The following is a 16,199-nucleotide window of genomic DNA, read 5'->3' as shown; positions in this document are numbered from 1 at the left end:
TAGTCCTTGAATATTTAGCATCGCAGAGAAAACCACTATACCAGTGATTCCCAACCTTTGGTCCTCCAAATGATTTGGACTTCAGCTCTCATAATTCCTGACTGTTGGTCAAGTTGTCCAAAACAAAGTCTAAAAACAAATAGTGAACCAGAGGTTGGGAACCACTCATTATATCAAGGTAATTTCCCCCATTAAAATTTATGACTACTTTGAGCTTACTAGCAGCATAGAAGCTGAGCATGGCTATTCCTCAATGCTATTAAACTGTTACTATTTCAGTTATGGGGCCTAAATCTGATCCTTAGGCGGGGTACAGACCGCCGCTTTGCAGCGGTCTGGCACCGCCGCCAGAAGGTCCGCGGGGGAGCCGGAGCCTTCAAACGGCCCGACTCCCGCGCGGACCGAAAAAAGAAGCTCCAAAATGGAGCTTCTTTTTGCGTCGCGTTTGCGACGTAGCGAGGCGCCAGGGGCGCGCTCGCTACGTCAGCAGCGGCGCGACGCGTCTGGACGCTGTGCGTCCGATGCGTAAAGATGGCGGCGCCCATGTAGAAGGGGCGCCGCCATCTTGTACGGACGGAGTCCGTACTAGACCATGGGGCGTCTAAAAGAGACGCCCCTTTTTTAAAATGGGACGTCCGGAGGACGTCCCAAATGGCGGTGCGGAAAGCACCTTAGTCTCAACCAGAGTAGACTCACACTGACTGACTAATGGGAATGTGGTATGCCAATTGTAGCCAAGGGTCCGTTTAGGGGAATTTTATTATTATTGTTATTAGCTCAAATATTGCAAGAGGGGGCCTGCTACGACGGCCCTTGCATAATCGTCTCCCGATATGTATACAGAGTAGACCAGGGGATCCCACTAAATGGAGCTGAGACAGACTTCTAGAATTAATAACCAATTTATATAAGGGGAAAAACACATACGATTCACTAGCATACACACACATATACAAGGCTCAGGAAAAGCATAGGTTAGCATGGAATAGGATTTTAGGCATCACTGGGGTGATACGTACCAGAATGTAGACTCCCTCCAGGAATCCAAATGGAATATGATGAGGATGGCATGAGGCTCAGCCATGGAATGACTGGCCAGGAATCAGGGGCCAGGAGCCAGGTCAGGGTTCAAGGGGACAGAGTTTCCCCCTGAAGTCCAGACTGGCCCAGTGAACAAGCAAATCTGGGAGTATTTATAGGCAAAATCTTGCTTCTGGCAAAGGTGCTTGATGGTGAGAACAAAGGTGTTGAATTACTTTCTTTTCACCTGGATGTCCCTGTCTGATTGTCTTAGTGGTCTTAAGCTGCTCGGACAACAGACCTGGGGAGGGGGCAAGAGCCTCAGGCAAGGCAAACATTTGCTCTTCCTGGTCATATGATAATCCTCTTATGCGACTCCTTAGATATGATGATGTGGGTGCCCCTCAGGGGTGTGTGTACATGTCCTCATGCCTTGCTGGCAATGGTGGACAGGCTATTAGAGTTCATCTAGGGGTCATTAAGGGTTATCATTTATACCAAAATATATATGGAGCAGCATGGGTAACACAATATTTGTAAATCCCATTGATTCAGTGAATCCAGTAAACAATGGGATTTGGGCCTGAGTGGTACTGTGAAGAAAGAAAGTAGATAGGATCTTGTAGCACCTTTGAGACCAACTTAAAGAAAGAAGCTGGTAGCATGAGCCTTCATAGGCTTCAGTCTACCTCCTCAGATGCATTTGGTGGAGTGGAAAGCCAGGGACAGAGCTATATAAATAATTTCTGTGTGAGAATGTCAATCCAAATTCAAAATCCTCTGGTATGGAAATGAAGTGGCAAGTCCAGTTTTAACAATGGTCCTTGGTGGACAAAGGCAGTAAGGAAGCTGTAGCCTGCAGGTAAGGAGAGAGGATAAGTGTAGGGAAAAAAGGGATGTGTCAAGGCTGCAATTATGAGAATTGCAGGTTAGATAGTGTTGAAATGTGTGTACAGTTGGACCTTTGTATCCATGGGTGATCTGTTCTGGATCCCCTGCAAATCCCCTGCAAATACAAAAAAACACGGGACCTCAAGTCCCGTTGTCCCGCAATGAGCACTGCCATTGAGGACATCTGTGGGTTCTAAAATCCGTGGACAGCAAGTCGACAGATAGTGAGGCCCCACTGTAGTGATCCAGGAAACTTATCTCTGTTCAACCTACTGCTGATGGACTGTAGTCTGGATGAATCCCAGTTCTGCTGTATCTCTTTCCAATCTTCCCTTGCAGTTCTTTTGTTCAAGGACCGCTGTTCTGAGGTCTGAGATGAAATGCCCAGAGGGACTGAAATGTTCTGCCAGCTGTTTTTGTGTATTCCCATTCCTAATGTCTGATTTATATCCATTTATCCTCTGTTTGTCCTATGTAGAGTGGTGAAGGGCATTGCTGACATAGTATGGCATAAATCACATTGGAGGATGAGCATGTGAAAGTCGCATATTGTGGGTATCATTAGGCCTTGTGATAACATTTCCCAAACAGATGGGTAGCAAGAGTTGGCATCTTGGTTTGTGGCAAGGCTTTGTACAACAAGGCTGTGTGTCCTCTTGAAGGGAAGTACTTGCTTGAGGTTTGGAGACTGTCTGTAGGCAAGTAAAGGTCTGCCATCAAGAGTCTTTGAAATTATCGTCCAGAATGGGTTCATTGATGATGCTCCTAAGTGGCCTCAGTTGGGAGCTGGGTGGAGAGTGTGACAGACATGGCTGAGCCACCTTGAGCCTTTACTTCTGCAGTGGCAAAAACATCCACAGCTCACCTGATCACAGGAAAGGAACTGGCTTCCATAAAAGGTAAAGTAAGAAAGGAAAGCAAGATTTTCTTTCTGCCCCTCCCAACATGAGAGTATATTCAAAACCTCTGCTTCCTCTGGCATTCTTCCTCATTTCAGTCAACATTGAAGTCCCTTGTTTTTAAGTAGGAGCGACTGGAAAGGCCCAGGCAATGCCAGCTGCTGATGTATTTGTGTGGGTTGGTGGATAGGTTTGTGAGTTTTTAATCCATCTGTTAAATGTAGGGTTGTCAACTGATCAGAAACAAATGGCCTGACCTGTTTGTGTGCCTTTAACAACAGCTTGGTCTGGAGAAATCAGTAGATGAAGAGCTTCATGCAAGGAGAATTGCATTTGCACTGAAGAAATAATGCAGTTTGGCACTGCTTTAACTGCCATGGCTCCATGCTATGGGATCCTGGGATTTGTAATATGTTGTGGCATGAGAGCTCTGGCTGAGAATGGTAAATATCTCACCAAACTACAAATGCCATAGCATTCAGCCATGGTTGTTAAAGCAGTGTCAAACTTTTATTTCTGCAGTGCAGGTGGCAGCTGGGATTAGCATTAATCTCATCTACTTTCTATACTGGATGAGCTGTTGTTTGATCTATTGACAAGAACTTACCTTTTGACTTCCAGTTTTCATAAGAAAGGCAGAGTGTGGAGTTGGTTTTTTTTGCCCTTTGTTCTAAGCCAGTGATGGTGAACCTTTTACAGACCGAGTGCCCAAACTGCAACCTAGACCCCACTTATTTCTTCCAAAGTGCCACGTCCCTCTGGTTTTCTAGTAAGAAACTCTGACAAACTCTGTGCTAGGGCGACAGCATGTGTGCCCACAGAGAGGGCTCTGAGTGCCACCTCTGGCACGCGTGCCATAGGTTCGCCATCACTGTTCTAAGCCATCCATATGTCTGGGGTCTAAGTGCCATATTCAAAATACTACCTTTTTTGGTGTTTCAAAGGTCATTTCAGCTTCTACAGCCCATGTTGGCATCTAGCAATGTGATATCAAAATATAGCTGAATCATGGGGATATCAGGGCACTTAAGGTGACTAAGGCTGTTTCTGTCCCATATCCAGGCCTGAACCCAGATTGGAATGTATCCAAGTAATCCATTTCATCCAAGAAAGCATGAAGTTGTTTTGCCACCACTTACGATACTCATAAAGGGGAGATTAGAGACTGGTCAAGAATTAACTAGGGGAGTATGGTCCAATGAATGTTTTTTCCACAAAGATCTTACAACTGCTTTTTCCTTTAGTGCCTTGAACTGAGTTTGGAAGCAAACTTGAAACCTATGAAACCCAGTTCTTGCAAGACCAGTATTATATAGTCTCCAAAGAGATAGGTGTTTATCACACGGAGGTTTTTGCAGCTCAGATCTGGGGTGACTCCTGATTCAGCTATGCGAATTCACGTTATAATGTGAGTGTTTTATCACACCTGGTTGCCCTTCCGAATCGAGGGGGAATCGAATCCAAGGCAAGTCACGTGATGCGGATTCAAACAAAGCGAATTGAGTGCAAATTGTATTACCACACCGGTGGGATTCAAAGATTCGAATCGACACCCTTGCGCATGCTCAGTGGGGGTCTTAACGCATTGTGACCTTGTACGTTTCCGGGGTGAAATGGGGCGTAAGTTCTTGTTCCGTTTCACGTAATTGCATGATTGCGTGAATATTTGCCTCGTGAATATTTCTGTGTCTTCTTCATCCCCCTTTTTTTATTTTCCCTTCCATTTCAGCAATTTCAACACACGCACAGATAGATAGACAGACAGACATATCAGTATATTTACATTCACGCACATGCACACACATATATATTCCCAAAAAATGAGCTGCCCTGAAAGTTGCCCTGAAAGTGAAAGGACCACTGAAAGGAAGTGGGGGAAAATTGCAGTGCTGCATCATGGGCAATTTGCAACCTGGGGGGTTTGCGGTGGTGTACCAGAGCAGAAGCAAAGTTGCATTCCACACCAGACCAATTCGGAGTGAAATCGAAGTGAGTATGAAAGTGAATTCTGTGAATTCACTTTTTTCTGAATTCATCAAAATGAGGAGTCACTTTGGAATCACTGCGGAAGCCCCACGGAAGGAGCCCCCATAGAAAGGAATCGTGTCTCATAACACATCACGTTATCATGTGAATTCTCATTGTTGGACCCGCAGTCACGTCGGATCTGAGCTGCAAAAAGCCTCAAAAACCTCCATGTGATAAGGCCCATAGTCTTTAGACATTTACAACCTCGACTACCCAATTGGCCAGTCCTCCTCTGGCAGCTTTAATTAACCAGGCCTCATCTGTCCAAGCAACTTGTCCACATCATCATGTTGAACAAACTGAAAACTGGACAAGTATGTGCCTCATAATATCCTCTTATTACTTGTAATAAAAGAAAAGTTGCCTGATTTTGATTTTAGTTTCTATCTCCCCTTTCCTAAGCCACTTTACCTCTAACTTCAAGGTAGACATTTTTGCAAAAATAAATAAAAATTTAAAAAATAGCACTTTAAACAAATTCATGAGGAAGTTCAGTTTTATCTTTTGTGACTTGAAAAGTGAGGAAATACCTTTTGTCTCCTTATCTGTGTTCATCAGCTTAATCAATACAAGTCAAAACAGGGTGAATCAGTCACCAATGCAAGGATGTCTTAGCAGCCACACAGCTACTGTTGATAATGACCAATGTTAAGAGAATGACAAGTGTACATTTTACATTTCTGTTCCCTTTTTCTCCACTCATTACTTCTGTCATCCATCCATTTACTCAAGCTCATGTATAATATCCTGTTAACTAGGGCAACACTCTGTTTATCTAGATGAAGTGAGCTGTGTAGTCCAGAAAAAACATATGCCAAATAAAATTTGCCAGGCTATAATATGCCATATAAACCTGAGTAGTTTTGCTACAGTAGCTAGCCTTCTATGAATCCTACAGCAAGTCAGGGCCTGAACTCTCACTACAAACCAAAATGATTAAACTAAGGATGTAATGTTTTGGGCATATAATGGGATGATGTGACTGACAATGATGCTGAGCAAGAAAGTGGAAGGCAGTTGGGAAAGAGGAAGACCGCACTACAGTGGATCAGGTCAAGTTTGCAAGACCTGAGCAGGGCAGTTGATAGCTGCGGCTCTTGGAGGTGTTTCATTCATAGGGTCACTATAATTTGAAGTTGGGTTAATGGCAAATAACAACAAAGCTACCTCTTTGGAACTTGGAGGCTGTGCAATCATTGCAGTGCCTTAACACTGCATTTCTTCTAACAGTCAAATAGCAACTCACATAATAGTAAACCACAGCACTGGAGTAATCTCATGTTCTTTCATAACTTTCCTTGCTCGTTTCTAAACTGGATTGTGGGTTTATAAAAACTGCCATACCTTGCTCATCAGTGGCAAGGGTCATTCATGAAGTAGAAGACTACAAACTATGATCAGGCTTGGTAACCAGGGATTCGTTTTTCATAGCCAGTTATGAAGACCAGTCATTTATCCAACAGAGATATCTGAAATTGATGTGTTCTAACTCAGGGCTGCACAAAGTGATGTCCACAGACTGGTGCCTGTCTGCGGCGAGTCTTCAGGAAACTGTAAATTATAATAATAAGGCACAGATGTAGTAGCAGTTCCTGACACATTGAGTGGAAAAAATAGCAGGCCTACCCCATCAGATAGCTTGAGAAACACTGTCTAACTCAGGCTTTATCTAGAATGAATTATGTGTAGGTGTTACTCCTTTCAAACTGAATCATTCTGCAGCTTTCGGCTGATTTTTTTTTAAAAAAGAGAGAGACAGTATTTCCTAATGTGGGGAAATGTTGGTTAGTAAGATGCCTGTTTTAGGAGTCTGTCTAAAAAAAAGTTTACTACAAAAATGAAAAAAGCACGAGCAGTTTGCCAAGAAGGGCACCTTACAGCACAATCCTACATATGCTTCTGCAAAAGTAAAAATTCACTCACTAGGTTCAGTGAGGATTAGTAGAGTTCTAACTGTAGACTCTGTATTGTCCTGGTGGCCTGACTGCAATCCTGTGCATGCCTACCTGGACATAAGATCACTTGAACTGAATAGTGCTTCTGAATGTATTTGTTTGATTTGTAAACCACACTACATTTTAACAAAAGATCTTCTATAGCCAGCTGAAATGCAGACTTGTTTAGTTGAGAATGCCAACTAGAAATAAATGTACAGTCAGGAGTGCTTTGATTATGTATTTCTGCATGGCAGAGAGTTGAGCTGGATGATCCTTGTGGTTTCCAACTCTGATTCGATTATTCAAAGGGACTATACGCTTGGGCCAGAAGGTCTATGCTCCCCTTGGCTGTGTGTTGCCCTATCCAGACGATGCAGGAGGTTTCTTTTTTCTTTTCTTTTTTAGTTTATTTTTAACACAAAAAAAGTTTTCTTAAACACTTGAATGTATGAAGACATTATATTTATTACAATGTCACTTCTAGTCCAATAAACATGTAGACATTACAGTGACAACAGTAAATAGACAATAGACATGTAAGACATTACCATAAATAACAAAAAGACAATAAAAAGGCTTCCTAATCTGCTAGCTGTCCAGTTATTTAGAAAACTAACCACTGTACTGTATTACTTTTAAAACCTTCCCAACATGTATAATATTTAGGTTTTGTATTGATCCCACTTACTTGGATCATTGCCCATGGAAATGCATTGCATGTGGGGGGATTCGGGAGATTAACTGTCTCTGGAAGCTTTTCTTGTTGAAAGAGAGAAGTTACCGTTAGGCTAGCTGTACACATAGCTGTAGTTTTATTTAGGTGCCTAATTTTATGCCTACTATCCAGGATTGACTTTTGCTTCAAATTAACTTGAGACAATGCTTCCGGAAGCAGCAGATTCACAGGATAGAACTTGTCGCTTACTGAATGTACGATTATGTCACTTTGACATTCGTTTCATTTATTTATTTCAAGCTATAGGTGTTTTCTTTTAGGCGGTTAGGGCCTCATTCCCACTACTAAATAAGTTTGAGTTATTTTGAGTTGAATCGATTTAGCGCCAAATAGATGTTCACAGTATTTGAGCCGTGATTGAACCTACCTGTTTCAGTTTAATCCACTTTGCCTCATAGGAGTGACCGTACCACAGGAACAGAATCAAATAGACAGCGAGTTCACACTTGCACCGAATTGATTCATTTCAAAAGAAGCGGTGAATTCCGTGGATCCAGAAGAACCGGTTCAAATGGGTTTATTGCTGTGCCCCCCTCGTCACACAGTGCCAGAAATTCAGTGCAAGTGGGAACAAGGGCCATTTAAACTAGTTCATATCAGTTAGAAAACTGATTTATTATGTAGTAGGTATGAGGCCTAAGGCAACTTCAGGAATGTGCCGACTGTTATCTGAAACTACTTAAATGTTACTCAAAGTATCTGAAAAACTAAGAGTCCGGAAGCCCCACCAAAGCCACACTCTAGTCCTAAGGATTGGAGCGTAGCTTTGGTGCAGCTTCTGGTCTCTTAAGATGCATGTGTCATTTAAACGGCATACCTCCAAAGTGACCCGAAGCAGCTTTATTTTGGCTTGTCTGTGCAGGCCCTAAATTACCTGAATTGACTGCTATAATCCTTCATCCCTCTGGTTTCTTTGACTGGACAAAGCAAATATGACTGAAGAACCTGTGGCCTTTTCTGCACTGCAGAAATAATGCAGTTTGCCACCACTTTAACTGCCATGGTTAAGTGCTATGGCATTCTAGGATTTGTAGTTTTATGAGATATTTGGCCTTCTCTATCAGAGAGCTCTGGTGTCTCACCAAACTACAAATCCCAGGATTCCATAGCATCGAGTCACGGCAGTTAAAGTAGTGTCCAACTGCATTATATCTGCAGTGCAAATGCAGCCTCTGTAGTTTTTTCTCAGGAAGCAAAACCCAATTTATGTATCTATCATGTAAATGTATACTTATGCTAGCGGGAAGAACATTCTTTTTCTTTTTAAGTATGCCCCTTCCAAGTTCAATTTCTCATGTCAGAAGCAGACAATTTGGGTGCATTCATACAGGCGGAGATCATGATCACAAGATATAATTATGGCTGGGGATTGGATAATGTCATAGAGGATAAGGCTGTCAATGACTACCAGCCAAGATACTTTTATATCATCTCTGGTATTAGAGTCACTGTTGTTTTGTGCTTTCAAGTCAACACTGACTTATGGTGACTTTTATCAGAGGCCTTTCTTAGCAAGATTTATTCATAGCGGTTTCCCATTGCCTTCTTCGGCTGAGAGATCATGGCTTGCCCAAGGCCATCCAGTGGGTTTTTGTGACTGAACGGGGATTTGAACCCTGGTTTCCTTGACTCCTAGTGCAACACACAAACCCCTACCTTGGGGGTTGTCAGAGGTACTATTGTTCCGTTTATCATTTACTGGAGTCTGTAAGATGGAGGAAGCAGTTGAACTCATGTAGTGGACTTCCCAGAATTGAGTTATGGGCCACTGTATGAGAAGGAATGTCATACAGTATTAGACACACTTTTGGTCTGATGCAGCATGACTCTCCATATGTTATGTCCTGGCTGATTTCTCTGGTTTGTTGGGAGGGAACAAATCAGAGAAGGGAAGCTGCTTGTTGCTACAGAACTCGGCAATCCAACTGTATAGATCAATGCTCTGTGCTTTGTTTTTCTGCTCACACTGTAATCGGGAGTGACTGAATAGCACACACCAATGCATTGTTGATTCATGAAAAGCCAGGGCTCCTTCAGGTTTCTGGTTTGCCTTGTCATGAGAACATGGCCTATGCAACCCCTACAACTCCAAAGAGCTGAAGGTGTCTTTTAAGTGGAGACCTTCTGTGATGTGTGTGGGTGGGTGTGGGTGCATCTATTTATTCCACGTTCATTGCTACAAAAGCTGTTGAAAGGCAACAGCATGGTGAAAGCAGCAAGTGTGTTTCCAAGGGAAACCAAACAATGCCTCTTTCCTCTATCTTAAAAATGATGCTGTCTATCTCCAGCTCCATCTGCATCAACGACATCAGAGGCTGAATTTTTTATTGCAAACTAATTGAGCAATGAGATTTTCCATTACTCATCTTTGAATCCCAGCCTTAACCAGGGTAGCCAGGAACAGAGCCTGGTGAGTTGTGGTGCCCCTGGTTTGAGACACCTTCTACAATAAACCTTTGTTTGTGCTGAATCTGATGTCTTCCCCGCCCTCAGTACCAACAGAATACAGTTTTATTTGGCTACATTTTCTAGATCATTTACTCCATTAACATTGAAGAGTTTGTTTACTTTATTCTACTTATGATTTTCTATTGGTTGTCCTAAATTCCTGGGATTGAAGAGTACAATATTAAATAATCTAAATAAATAAAATACATATGCACATAGGAGCCCAGGTGGCACAGTGGTTAAATGCCGGTATTATAGTCACAAGGTTGTAAGTTTGATCCCACAGGGATCCAAGACTGACTTAGCCTACCATTCTTTTGTAGGTGAGTAAAATTAGTACCCAGCTTGTTGGGGACAACTGGCTAATAGATTGTAAACTGCTTAGAGAGAGTGCTTAGTTCACTGATAAGTGGTACAGAAATGCTATCACTATTGTTATTGCTCAAGTGGTATAAAATAAGTTCTCTTAGGCTGTTTGAAATATAATTTCAGTTTTTGCTATGCATTTTATTCATTCATTTATTTAGAGTATTTATACCCTGCTCTTCATCCACAAAGGCTCTTAGAGGAGCTAAAGATTGTTAATTAGACAGTTCCCTGCCCTCAGGTTTACAATATAAAAAGACAATATGAAAAGACAAGACACAAAAGGAGGAGGGAATAACAAACCTGGTATTCTGCTATGTCCACAGTCCTAGGGTGAGTTTGATCTCACACACTCCTGTCTTTGCATGCATTTTGACTTCAGGATGGAGGTACTTAGTCTTTTGCTTTTAAACAAACCACAGCTTCCCGTTCTGCTCAGGAGTGGAGAACTGTGGTTTGTTTTGAACTCCTTAGTTCAAACAAGCCAGGATCAAATGTTTTTATGATTCTAAGCTGGTAACTAATTAGAATTTAAGTAAACCAAAATATTCTATGTCCAGAAATAATGAAAAATTTTCATTACTTTAAAACCAGAAGTGGATGCATAATGGATTGTGTGCTAGAGGAGGGAGTGCACAATCCCAAGGCTCACACCTTAGGTAATCAAAGATACAGCTGTGTTAGTCTGTAGAAGGTCTTGTAGCACCTTTGAGACTAACTGAAAGAAAGAAGTTGGCAGCATGAGCTTTCCTAAACTTAAATCTACTTCCTCAAATACATCTGAGTAAGTAGACTTAAGTCTACAAATGCTCATGTTGCCAACTTCTTTCTTTCATTTAGGCGGGTTACAGACTGCTGCTTTGCGGCGGTCTGCCGCCGCTGCCGCTTGCTCCGTGCGGGAGCCGCAGCAGCCACACCGCGCGGCTCCCGCACGGACCGAAAAAGAAGCTCCACCTCTATGACGTCGCAAGGCGCCAGGGGTGGACTCGCGACGTCATAGACGCCGCGACACGTGCGGACGCACAGCGTCCGATACGTAAATATGGCGGCGGCTGTGTGGAACGGCCGCCGCCATATTGTACGTACAGAATACGTACTAGGGTTATGGGGGTGCAGAAGCACCGCCCCTTCCTAACCCTAGTACGTATTCATTACGTACTAAATGGCGGTGTGTAACCCGCCTTCGTCCCAAAGGAGCTACAAGATCTCTCTACATACCTTAGGTAATACTTTCCCATTACAGCTGAAAATGGTCATGTTTTAAAATGACTCCAGTTGCTGCACAAAGCGCTATCATTCTTCCTGCAGGAACAGTTTAGATGTTCTTTCCCACAATCTGTCTCTTAATTTTATTTGTAATAAATTATCCATGACAAATTTTCAGCCTTCCAAATGGCTCATAATTAAAGATCAATAATATTTATGGCAGTTCATAATGTCCCAAGTTAAAAAAAAGAGGAGCTCAGTATCTTAAAACGTTCCATTAACATTGACAGTCAGCCAAAAACAATAGGGTAGTTGTATTTCTAATCAGTAGATGGCAGTAGCAACCAACACACAGGGATGGTCACCATGTCCTGATTTTTCATGTTTTCCTTGTAACAGGAAGGCATATATTTTGAAAGTCCAAAACAGAATCACACATGCACACGCATACACACACGCACATGTGGCTATGTCTGTAAACACAGGCCAAAGAGCAGCTACCACTTCTGATCAGAACCACAAAACAGTTACCAAAAGGTCTTTTAAGGACAAGATTTTTTTAAAAAAAACACCCTACTTAGGGCTCTAATTTAAGAGCCTTGTAGTCAAACCTCCATGACTCATGTAAACAGAAGTGGTGCAACTGGTGAGTAATCCTGATAGCGCCCTTCTGTAAATATTTAATCGCAGCCAAGCTTCCAGTGAGCCAACTGGATTTTTTGTATTAAGACCATTACAATTTTAGAGGAAAAGGCGAGAGGAATGGGAAAGAGCTCTCTTTTTTGTCATGGTACATGACTTTCTTTTTGGGCACTTTTTAAAATGTATTAATGATCTGTTTTGTGGCATGGATTTTTAAGTTTTGCATTTATTCTTCTTGCCTTGAGAAACAAGTTAGAGGGTGACATTTGAATGCCTAAAGGAATTAGGGATATGTATTCATGCATCATGATATATCTTTGTACACCTAGACATTTCAGTATTTGGCTGTTGAAATATGTGAATATTGACCCATGAACATAGTTTGGACAAAAGGACAGCTGGGGCTGGGGTGCAACATTTGTTGTTGCTGTTGTGTGGCGGCAACCCCAAGATGATACTATAACAGCATTTTCTTGAAAAATTTGGTTCAGAGGTGGTTTACCTTTGCCTTCCTCTTAGCTGAGAGAGTGTGACTTGCCCAAGACCACTGAGGGGTTTTCATGGCTGAGCAAGGATTCAAACTTTTGTCTCCTAGTCCAGTGCTCAAATCATTACTTCCTCCAAAAGCCCTCATCAGTTTTTATGCCCCTTATGTGTCCTGTTTTCCTACGTAGCTTAGTTCAGAAATTTGCCTGTATGCATGGAGGACTAAATGAATAATAGATACATGGGAGTGTACATACATATACTGTATTCCAGTTCCCCTCAAATCACCAACCTGTTGTCAACCCAGAAGTTACTAGGCAAAAGATGGGCAACTGCAGCAGGCCTAAGGGCTCATATTCGGATTCAAGAACACTCCAGTAGCCTTGTGGACTGCCAAATTTCCAAAAACCAGAAACAACGAAAACAATACCAGTCAGAAGTCCACTTCAAATTTTGCAAAATTGGAGTGTTTTGGTGTTAAGCAGTTGGAGGCTTGCATGAGACAGCCACCCGTCTTTTTTTTTTGTCCAGAAAAAGGGTAGTCTGGGGATCTGGAAGGACTGAGCCCCAGCACCATACTTTCCCCACCATTTCCCCAGAGTTTTGCAGACTTGGGGCCAAAACAAATTGCAGAAATAATCCAGTCTGAGACTGCTTTAAATGCCCTGGCTCAATGCTAGAGAATTCTGGGAACTGTAGTTTTGTGAAATGTTTAGCCTTTTCTATCAGAGAGCCCTGGTGCCACCACAAACTACAATTCCCAGGATTCCCTAGCAATGAGCCAGGGCAGTTAAAGTGGTCTCAAACTGGATTATTCCTGCAGTGTGTTTTGGTCCTATGACTGTAAAGCAGGAGTATTCCTGCAGTCAGGAATCCGGGCTTATCAAGGTTCATGCTTACTGGTGCTCTGCAGTCACTTATGAGGTTACAGAGCCCTATACAGAACCTGAGAAGTTACCTGATGTATGGTGTCATTTGTGGATGGCTGGGGCTTATATGCATGACCAAATCCTTGCTCTCAGTTCACCCCTACATGCAAATAGGCAAAGGTAAAGGCTAGTGATTTCTTCCAAATGTGGGATTGTAAGAGCACAAAATGATTTGTGACAATGTGTCACATGCATCCTTGAGTGACTTTAACCAGTTGGGGAGGTTGCTCTTTGATAGACAGGGAATGGAAATAGCTTTAGAGCAGAGGTGGGTAACTACATGTGGGTTGGGGGCCAATTTCCCTCCCAGTTCCCCTCTGTAGGCTGCACCTCTCCCAGCAAGTCCAAATATTTCCACTGACTTCTGCAGCCCCTCTCAAAATGGAGACAGGAACTGTTGCAATGTCACTTCCTGCTGCCATTTTGAGAAAGACTGCACAGAAAAATTAAGGTTTGTGGAACCGTGTGGAACTTTTTGTGCTTGTGGGGCTGGAAGTATTTTTATATTTTCATTCATTTGGGAGTTGTGTGTGTGTGTGTCTGTGTCTGTGTCTGCGTGTGCATGTGATTTTTGGTTAAAAAGTTGGGGATATTGGGAGACTGGTGGGAACTTCATGGGCCACCCTTGCTTTAGAATCTTTCCTAACTAACCTCTGCATGGAGATCTTGGATTCCCATCACACCGAGAAAGACAGTAATTCTGTTATTTCAGTTTAGTGCTGCTGTAGATTGACTGACACTGTAGAGCAAATGGTCAGTATTACTTTCACTAATCACTTAGGCCTTGTGCAGATGGGTTTTGCGTCCACATGACAGACATTCTGACTCCGCCCCAGGGCGGCATGATGCTCTGTGCGGCATCATAATGCTCCTCTTTCACTGCATCCATGCGAAGCAGTGCGGCAAACCCAGGGGGTCACAGCATGTCCTTCACAGGTTACAAAAAGGAGCTGCTTTTTGCGGGTCCTTTTTATGCCCTGCAAAGGCCAGATTGGGGGCGCGATGATGTGCACACCACTGCCCTGATCTGTCTACACAGCTTCTGAGTTAACAATTGTTTCTCCATAGTGCTTGTTAAATATTGTTGCAATTACAACAGGAAATGTCTGCAGATTTTTCTGGAATTTCCAGGTAACTGCTCCCCTAAAAAAAAAGCCCAAGGCCACAAGCAAAACAGGAAGAACCTCAGGTGATATCATGTTTATACTCTAGATCAGAAATTGCATATGCTTCAGTGTGCATATTCCTGGGCCTGGCAGGCTTAACCAGGCAGGCTTTTCTAGATTGCTACAGTGCTTTGATGTGGGTGCCATTTTAAATGGCTGAAAATAGCAAGATATAGGTTGAGTTTTCTTTAGCTGGAATTCTGAAATCTTAAATATTCCAAAATCCAAAACCTTTTTTTCATTAGTGGCTGAGATAATGAAACATTGGCTTTCTGATGGTTCAGTACACAAAGTTTGTTTCATGCACAACATTATTTGAAATACTGTATAAAATTACATTCAGGCTAAATTAATTTTGTGTTTAGACCTGGATGCCATCTCCAGGATATCTCATTATGTACGCATATACAAATGCAGGTATTCCAAAATCAAATCAAATCAAATCAAATAAAAAAGCAAAATTCCAAACAAGCATTTTGGGTGAGACTCAACCTGTAAAACCTCTGGTCACTTCAGGGCACTCTGGGTCCCCTCCCACCACTTCTTCTTGTAGTTTTGCAATCAAAAACTGCCTGAAACAGCATTTTACAGCCTCACAAAAGTGTGTGTGTGTGTGTGTGTGTGTGTGTGTGTGTGTGTGTGTATGGGGCTTTGGGGCTGAAACAATTACATTTTCAACCATTTTGTACAGGTACCAGGGTCTCCTCTGTTTGTTGAGGGGGGAGGGGGTCTACAGGCAGGTTCAGTCTGAACTCTCATGAAGGACCTCCACATGGCTGCCAACCCTGCCCTACATCCTATCAGGTTGCCATTTTCTTGGATCTGAACCTCTTGGAGCTGGATCTTTTTCAGAGAGCTAATTGAGCTGAGACATATGACTCAATAGATTCTGTAATCACATGGTTAACAAATTGTTTCATAGGGCATAGCAGGTGTTGTTGCAACTACAGGAGGAGGAAAATAAGATCATTTGGAGATGTACATTGAGGTTAGTTCCCAAGATGCAGCTTTCCGAGAAATAATTAGAGAAGCAGGTAGTGAGAAAGAGGAACCAGGAAGCAAAGCAGAAACAAGAAAGACTGGATGTGTTTTTTGCCTGGATGCAGCCTGCTAACAGGAAGGAGTTTATAAAGGAAAAGAACTAGCATTGTCCAGTTGCCCCAAGGAATGGTGGAGCAAAACAAAGAGCGTTACTGAATGTGAAATATGTGCTCCCCAGATTGCATATGGCTCCACCACAAAGCAATTGTTGTGGCTCCTGGCTCCTGAACAAAATAAATAAATAAAAATACAATAGCACTAAAATGTATGATTTGCTGTTCTTGGAAGCCTCTAGAAGCATCACTTTTACTTTAGAGCAAGAGACAAGGTTTTTGTGTAGTGCTGGAGTAAGAAACGTGCCCTCCAGCTGTTGTTAGACTTCAGGTTGTATAATTTTTCATTAA

This window comes from Sceloporus occidentalis, unplaced genomic scaffold (genome assembly GCF_023333645.1).
Source record: "Sceloporus occidentalis isolate IW3139 unplaced genomic scaffold, rSceOcc1.0.p SCAF_6, whole genome shotgun sequence".
Classification (NCBI taxonomy): Eukaryota; Metazoa; Chordata; class Lepidosauria; order Squamata; family Phrynosomatidae; genus Sceloporus; species Sceloporus occidentalis.
The sequence above is the reverse complement of the archived record's forward strand: the minus strand, read 5'-3'. Positions refer to the sequence as shown.